This window comes from Athene cunicularia (assembly GCF_003259725.1).
Source record: "Athene cunicularia isolate RWA chromosome 5 unlocalized genomic scaffold, athCun1 chr5_part1, whole genome shotgun sequence".
Classification (NCBI taxonomy): domain Eukaryota; kingdom Metazoa; phylum Chordata; class Aves; order Strigiformes; family Strigidae; genus Athene; species Athene cunicularia.
The window spans coordinates 25,865,595-25,872,145 of NW_020799101.1; the positions used below are offsets into that span (position 1 = coordinate 25,865,595).

Consider the following 6,551-nt stretch of genomic DNA (forward strand, 5'->3'; position numbering starts at 1 on the left):
CCCCCAATCTTCATATCTCCAAAGCCAGCTCCACTCTCACTATCAACCTGGCCAGTCCTGGATCTTTCCCCAGGCAGGCTGGTGTTCATATCCACAGCTGCTGAGCTCCCCTTCTCATCCTTCATCCTTTTAACTTCTTTGGTTGCAAATGCAAAGCAGTGCTCACAGGGCAGTGAGACACTGGTAAATGCCCGAGTCAGCAGGGTCAGTGATTAACATAGGAGCTGGAAAACACACAAAGAGACAGCCTGGGCAGTTCTGTTATGCAGATGACTGCACACACCGGCTTCCAGCATATAAACAAGTAGTTAGCATTTTTCTGTTCCTTGGAGGAGTTAGGTGGGGGACCAGAGTGCTCCCTGATTTGGTGCAGGATGCTTCAGTATGACAGTAGGCCATGGAGACCTTTGCAGTTCAGCTCTGGATGCCAAAAGCTTTTCTGCCTGTTGTGCTTTAACCTGCCTGCTGCAGTCCATCCTCTCTCAGAAAAGGCCCAGAGCAAAGGTGCAGATGTCCAGCTGTGTGTGGATCTCAGGGCACTGTTTCCAGCTGCACTGGAAGGCAGATTTTACTCCTCCAAGTTTGGGCACAGAGTCTTCTCCCAGGTCAAAAGCAACCTTCATATTCAGCAGATAAAATTCTTGTTAGTTTGAACCTCACGAGGAAGGGTGTCCCAAGGACTTGGTGCTGGGTTCTTGTATAAAGTAGGGCTTCCTCTGGCTCTGTCACTGGACTGTGACAATCCTGACAGTGCCACACATGGAAACAACATTCAAACACTCAGTTATCCCCCCCCAACAGGAAAGGTCCCCTGTCCCACCTCCACTCCCACCTAGGGGATGTCCAGGGAGTCAGAACACCTTACCCACTGCAGAGCTGTTCATGGCTGGACCAGAGGAGACCATTCAGACAGGATGAGATATGGCTGCAATGGGGCAGCCAAATGCCATTTGGGGCAGGTCAGACTGCGGACTGGTTACCAAAACCACCTCTGGAACTGGAACAGGTTTACCCAAACCATTCTGTGATCCATCTATGATCTATAAATAGGCTAGATTGACATGTCCATCCCCTTAAAGCCTTTGCTCGTGTCCTGGCTTCTGTTTTTCCCATCTTTCTCACTCCAGAGCACTGCAGAGTTCAAATCAAAGTGCTGTCATCCCTCTGCAGTCTGGGGAGCTGGGACTGCTGAGAGACTGGCAGGACTGAGAGCATGGGAGCTTCCAGGAGAGTCTTAAGTGTCTGCTCTCTTGACAGGGTTTATCCCCTGGGCCTAGCATTGCTCCACAAGGAAAGAGCAATGAGCAGAGCTTGCAGCCTGAGTTGGCAACAGAAATAGGGTTGCTGCAGCTGCAGTCTGCCCACCAGTCTTAATGGGGAAGGAAGACCAAGGGGTTCTGGTGTGACTGTGCCCAACGGGGACCTGGAAAACATGGAGACCATCCCAATATTTGTAGTAACTTGTTCAAACTGAATGACAGAAGTCCTGTTTCGGGGTTCACATCTGGTACTTCTCGTTCCCAGTCCTGAAACCATCTCTGAACCCACTGCCTCGTGCCTGTGCTGGAGCCCTTAAATGAATGCTTAGATAGACAGGCTGCTGGGCTCTGCAGAGAGGTCCTGTGAGGCACCCTCCTGTCTGTACATGTCCTGGGACAATGCTGGGCAGATAGACAATTTTGTTCCCACCAAGTGGGAGAGTGACAAACAGCAGGGAGTTTTCAGCCGGGAGCAATGAAGCTGGAGTGATTGAATTATAGGAGATGATACAAGGATCAAAATCTATTTAGTGGTGCTGAAGTGAGAACTGGCGGGCAGGGACATCTAAGTGCATCAACCTCAGCAAGGGAGAGCAGTTAACAGAGGTGATTTCAGCTGTGTGACTGAGGACAGAGGGACAGCACAGAGGGCAAAAGAACATGGCCTGAACTTCAAGACAGCTTGGCAGCAAGTCCCAGCCAGGAGTTTCATCTCCCAAGGGATGCAGGAGTGCTGGCCTGGGTATTAGGTCCCATCTTGGACAAGAGACCGGAGGCCCCTAAGGCTCTCCCACAGCCTGTCACCCTCTTCCTCTGCAGTGACTCAGAGCTCAGGGTCATTCCCCTTCCTCCTGCCACCTCCTTCCCATCCTGTAGAGAACACCCAGGGCCCCCACTGCTGTTCTTCTCTCTCTGACTTAAGATTCTTCCTTGGGGACGAGGGGACCTTAGTGCTGTCCCCTGAGAGTCACCCAGAGTACTCTGTCCCTCTCCTAATGGTGGCTGCCTCACAGTTCATCTTCTGGGTGATGTTGAGGACTGCCCAGTCTAATGCACCAGGAGTGCACAGGAGATCTAGTTCTGTCTGTCCCCTGCCCTTCTCCTCTGCTTGGCGCAGGGATCTTTTCCCTTCTGGCTTCTGTCCAGCTGGGCTCTCTTCTCCTTCCTGCTCTGTGAGATGAGAGGGTGTCATGGTTTAAACCTGGCTGGCAGCCGCTCACTCACCCTTCCCCGCTCCAGGGAATGGGGGATGAAATTGGAGGAGTAAGGAGACTTGTAGGTTGAGATAAAAACAATTTAACAATTGAAATAAAATAATAATTATAATAATAACAACAGTAATAATAGAAAATACAAACAAGAAATGTACAATGTGATTGCTCACCACACGCTGACTGATGCCCAGCCTGTTCCTGGCTAGTGATCCCAGAGAAGAGAGAATCCTGAAACCGCAGTCCCAGAAGCAAGAGTGAGCTTTCCGATCAACTCTCATCTATATACTGAGCATGACATTATAGGATATGTAGTATTCCATGGCCAGTTTGGATCTGTTGCTTTGGCTGTGCTCCCTCCAAGCTTCTTGCGTACCTACATTTAGCAGGACATGGGAAGTTGAAAAGGCCTTGATTTCTTAACAAAAACTAAAAACATCAGTACATTACCAACATTTTTCTGATATCAAATCCCATACCGAATCCAAAGCACAGCACCATTCTAGCTACTAAGAAGGGAAAAAAAATTAGTTCTATCCCAGCCAAAACCAGGACAGAGGGAAGGTTTGAACTTGGTGTCAGCACTGTGCCCTTGCTCCCCAAGGCTCCCAGGCACACGTGAGGGATTCAAAGGTGAAGCACCAAGCACAGTACCACAGCGCCGGGCAAGGACTGGGAGTCTTGGCCACATGCTGGGGTCCTGGCCATAGGTGGGAGGGGTGGGGGGGTAGCCGGTAACTGCAGGAGATTCAAAGTCAAGATCAAAGCGTTTCTCTCTGAAGCCCTAACACTCTCCTTCCCTCCCACTTGCACATAAAAGCACTCTGCCCTCAGCAGGCTCTCTGCTGGGGAGGGTGGGTGAATGAGGGAGCTGCTTCCCCCCCTCGCTTTTCCTGTGTTACTAATAACTCTTCTCAGAGGTGAAATGGTGAAAATCCTTCCACCCCTCCTCCCCCGTGCCTGCTTCTTGCCCAGATCCAAAGGGCCTGAAGCCATTTCAATGACTGAGTTCATGGCAGACCTGGCCTGCTTTGGGGTGTTACCAGTTGATGCCAGCACGGGGGAGATGCAGCAAAAAAAGCCTTTGAAGTGTACCGTAGAAAGACACTGTTAGAGGCAAAGCACGAGAAAGGAGGATTGAAAAGAAAGCAGAGCAGTTTGGCCCACAGGAGGGGGAACGGCTAATTAAGGCACAGAGTGTGGAGGAGGAGAAGGCAGAATCATTAAGATATCACAGCAGGAGCTGGTGGAGCGGCTCCATGGAGGTTTAAGCCACGCTGGCCTCTGCTGTTCGCTCCCCCTTGGTTCTCCATTCCCACCCTCTGCTTTAGGGTGGCACAGGAGTGTGGGGGACTCTGTCAGTCAGTTCAGTTTGCTGATCCAGCTGAAAATGAATTTTAGTTCATGCCCTAATACAGGCAGAGCTGAAACTCAGGATGGGAGTCTCCATTACCCCTTCCTTAATAATGATCAGAGAGAGGACTAAAGGTTGCAGGTGATCCCAGACTGAAGAAGCTGCAAGGACACATACGAAGAGGCTGGAGACTGGAAACATGGGCAGGAAACAGCAGATTTAGTTTTGGAAAGCCCAGGAAGGTGATACTGTTCTGGCAGTGCTTCATTACACAACATCACACAAACAGGGCGGCATTAAGACATGAGATGGGAAACCTGAGGGAAAGCAAGCTGAAGAGTCAAGGCTGCAGTTTGCAGTTCTGTTTCTTTCGGTGGTCATGGCAGCTGCTGCTTGTTTCTGAGAGTGCACAGGGCTGCTTACCCCCCAGAGGCACTGAAAGATAGGTTTGTCAGGCTACTCCCTACATCCCAGCTACAGGCCAGTAGGCAGAGAGGGACGCGAGGGAAGTGGCAGCACAGTGGGGCAGTGGGTACCGCCCGGAGGTAGAAGCGGGGAGGCGGGGGGTGAAGGAGGATCTGGACGGCAGCTCCCTGCACCGCTCCGGAGCAGGGGGAAAATGCATTGGACAGCAGGCAGGGGAGGACGGGGGATGGGAAGTTTCACACCTAGCAAGCAGGAGCAGATGGGGCTGGGGTTAAACACCACAAGGAATTAACTTGCACTGCCTCAGGGAGCCCAGGATTTAGCAAGCCATGCCCAGTTCTCCCTTCCTTGGATCCGAAACAGACTGTTTAGTGGTGGGTTAGCAATGCAGAGGGGGTTTCTCTTGGGTCTGTAGCTAGTCAGGGAGCTGAGATATGGCCCTGCAGTGTAAACAGAGCCATACAACCCTGCTCAAGTCGTGATTCCCCAGTCCTTTCCCAAGCCCTGCCCCCAGGCACACTCTGAAATGGCCATGGTGTTTGCTGGGGGAGAAATGTGAGAAGTAGAGCCTGAGTGCTGTAAAAGATGTAAATGTTTCTGCGCTGAGAGCAGCTCTGAGTGTCTAGGGCACAGCCTCGGCGGGGGGATGGAGAGACACTGAGAAGGCGCTTCTCTTTTGTTCTTGATCTTGGCTGTCTTAGGAGGGGTCCCAGGAAAAATCCTGGAGCTGATTCACTAAAGGGAGCTCACAGCATGTGCTTTATCAGATGGTGGTCGTGGGGTGACAGGGACAAGACAAAGGGCAGGGAGGAGGAGGAGGAGGTAGGAGGGTTTGGGATAGATGGTTCTGGCCATCTCATCCCTGTGTCAGATCCCCTGGGTCCCTTGGTGCTGGGAAACCATTTCATCAGGAGGAGAGGGAAGGGAAGGAATATCCCTGCACCATAAGGTGGGTGAGAGAGCAAAGGAGACAGTTCAGACCCGGTAACCATTGACAAGGTGACACACACACAATTGCCACAGCTGCAATACTGCACCATGAGAGGATATGACCGCCTAGGAGCAACCGTCACCCAGGTCTGATGCAATAGCTGAGAAAAAAACGCAATCCTTTTAACAAAAATTCGTCATCGCTGAGGTCAGGTTTTCAGAGGGCTGATCTCTGCCCTCTGGAGCTTAACCTTTAGGTATGACTGATAGCATTGTGAATTCCAGCAGTAAAAGAGCTGAGAGAAGGGAGATGAGGGCAAGGGGAAAGAGACACTGCTTATGGACAGGGCCGTTGCTGAGGAAACAGTCTGATGTGTCTTCTTTCATCCCTGAGCACATGTACTTTGATTTTGTGTTTTGAAGTTCCTGGACCCCTGAGCAGGTAGCAGCAGAGCAAAGGTGAGGGAGATGTGGATAAGGGAAGAGAAGGAGGGCTGAGAGGCAGGGAACTGGCAGGAGAACGAAGCTATTTGGCCTAGAGGAAGAGGGCTCCACGGGGTATGTGCAGAAGCCCAAAGGCTCTGCAGAAGAAATAGCAGCAGGTTGGTAGGAGTGAGAGATGCACGAGGAAGGAAGGGACTCCAGCTTGTAGAATCCCTCACCTCTTAACACCAGACTTGTCCAGAAATTTACTTGTGCTGAAACATTTCAGAGTTCGGGTGACTGCCCAAATCTGAAAAAAAACCCCCTTGGTTTCTGTATTAAACTTGAGATCACTGAGAAGCCAGAGAGGGTGAATTCAGTGACACTGCCTGCTGCTTTCTTGAAGTTCCTCCCTACTCTCCACCCAGGGATTCATGCTGTCTGGCTCCCCTTGGTGCAGGACAGCGGGGAGCACATGCTGCTATTCACCATCCCTCTAAGGACCGCTGCCTTATCCTGAGATCCTGGCTTGAGAAATCTCCCGCAGCCAGTGGCCACCACAAGTCATGCACCCTTGCAAAGCAACCCAAAACTTCACTGCCCACCCCAAAATAACCCAAATGTGCAGGAATCGGCCCTGCTCCTCCTTTCTCGTGTCCCCTGTGACCAGTGGGCAATGCCTGCTGCCCACGGGGACTGTCCCTCGGCCTCTGGGGTCCCCAGAGGGAGCAGCAGGCGCTCGTCCATCTCTTTCCTCGGGAGAAGAGGCAGCAGTGCCCTATTTCTCCGTCCCTGCTGCCTGTGGCAGCCAGGACGCAGCTTGGCCCCGGAGCCGGCCCAACAGCCACGGCCCTGCCCAGCCACCGCCTCCGGGCCTCTGCAGCTGCAGCTCCGGGACGCTGCAGCGCAGGCAGCGGCCCGGTGGTGTAAGCAGGCAGGCGGTGAGGA

General features: G+C 52.2%; 1 protein-coding gene across 1 annotated transcript in view; it reads right to left on the reverse strand.

Moving 5' to 3' along the window:
- VRTN (vertebrae development associated) overlaps positions 1-6,023 on the reverse strand; it is an 11,279-nt gene extending 5,256 nt beyond the window's left edge. Inside the window, exon 1 of the mRNA XM_026849997.1 lies at positions 5,905-6,023. The gene's annotated coding sequence lies outside the window, so the exon portion shown is untranslated. The remainder of the gene's footprint in view (positions 1-5,904) is intronic.
- Positions 6,024-6,551: the final 528 nt, after the last annotated feature.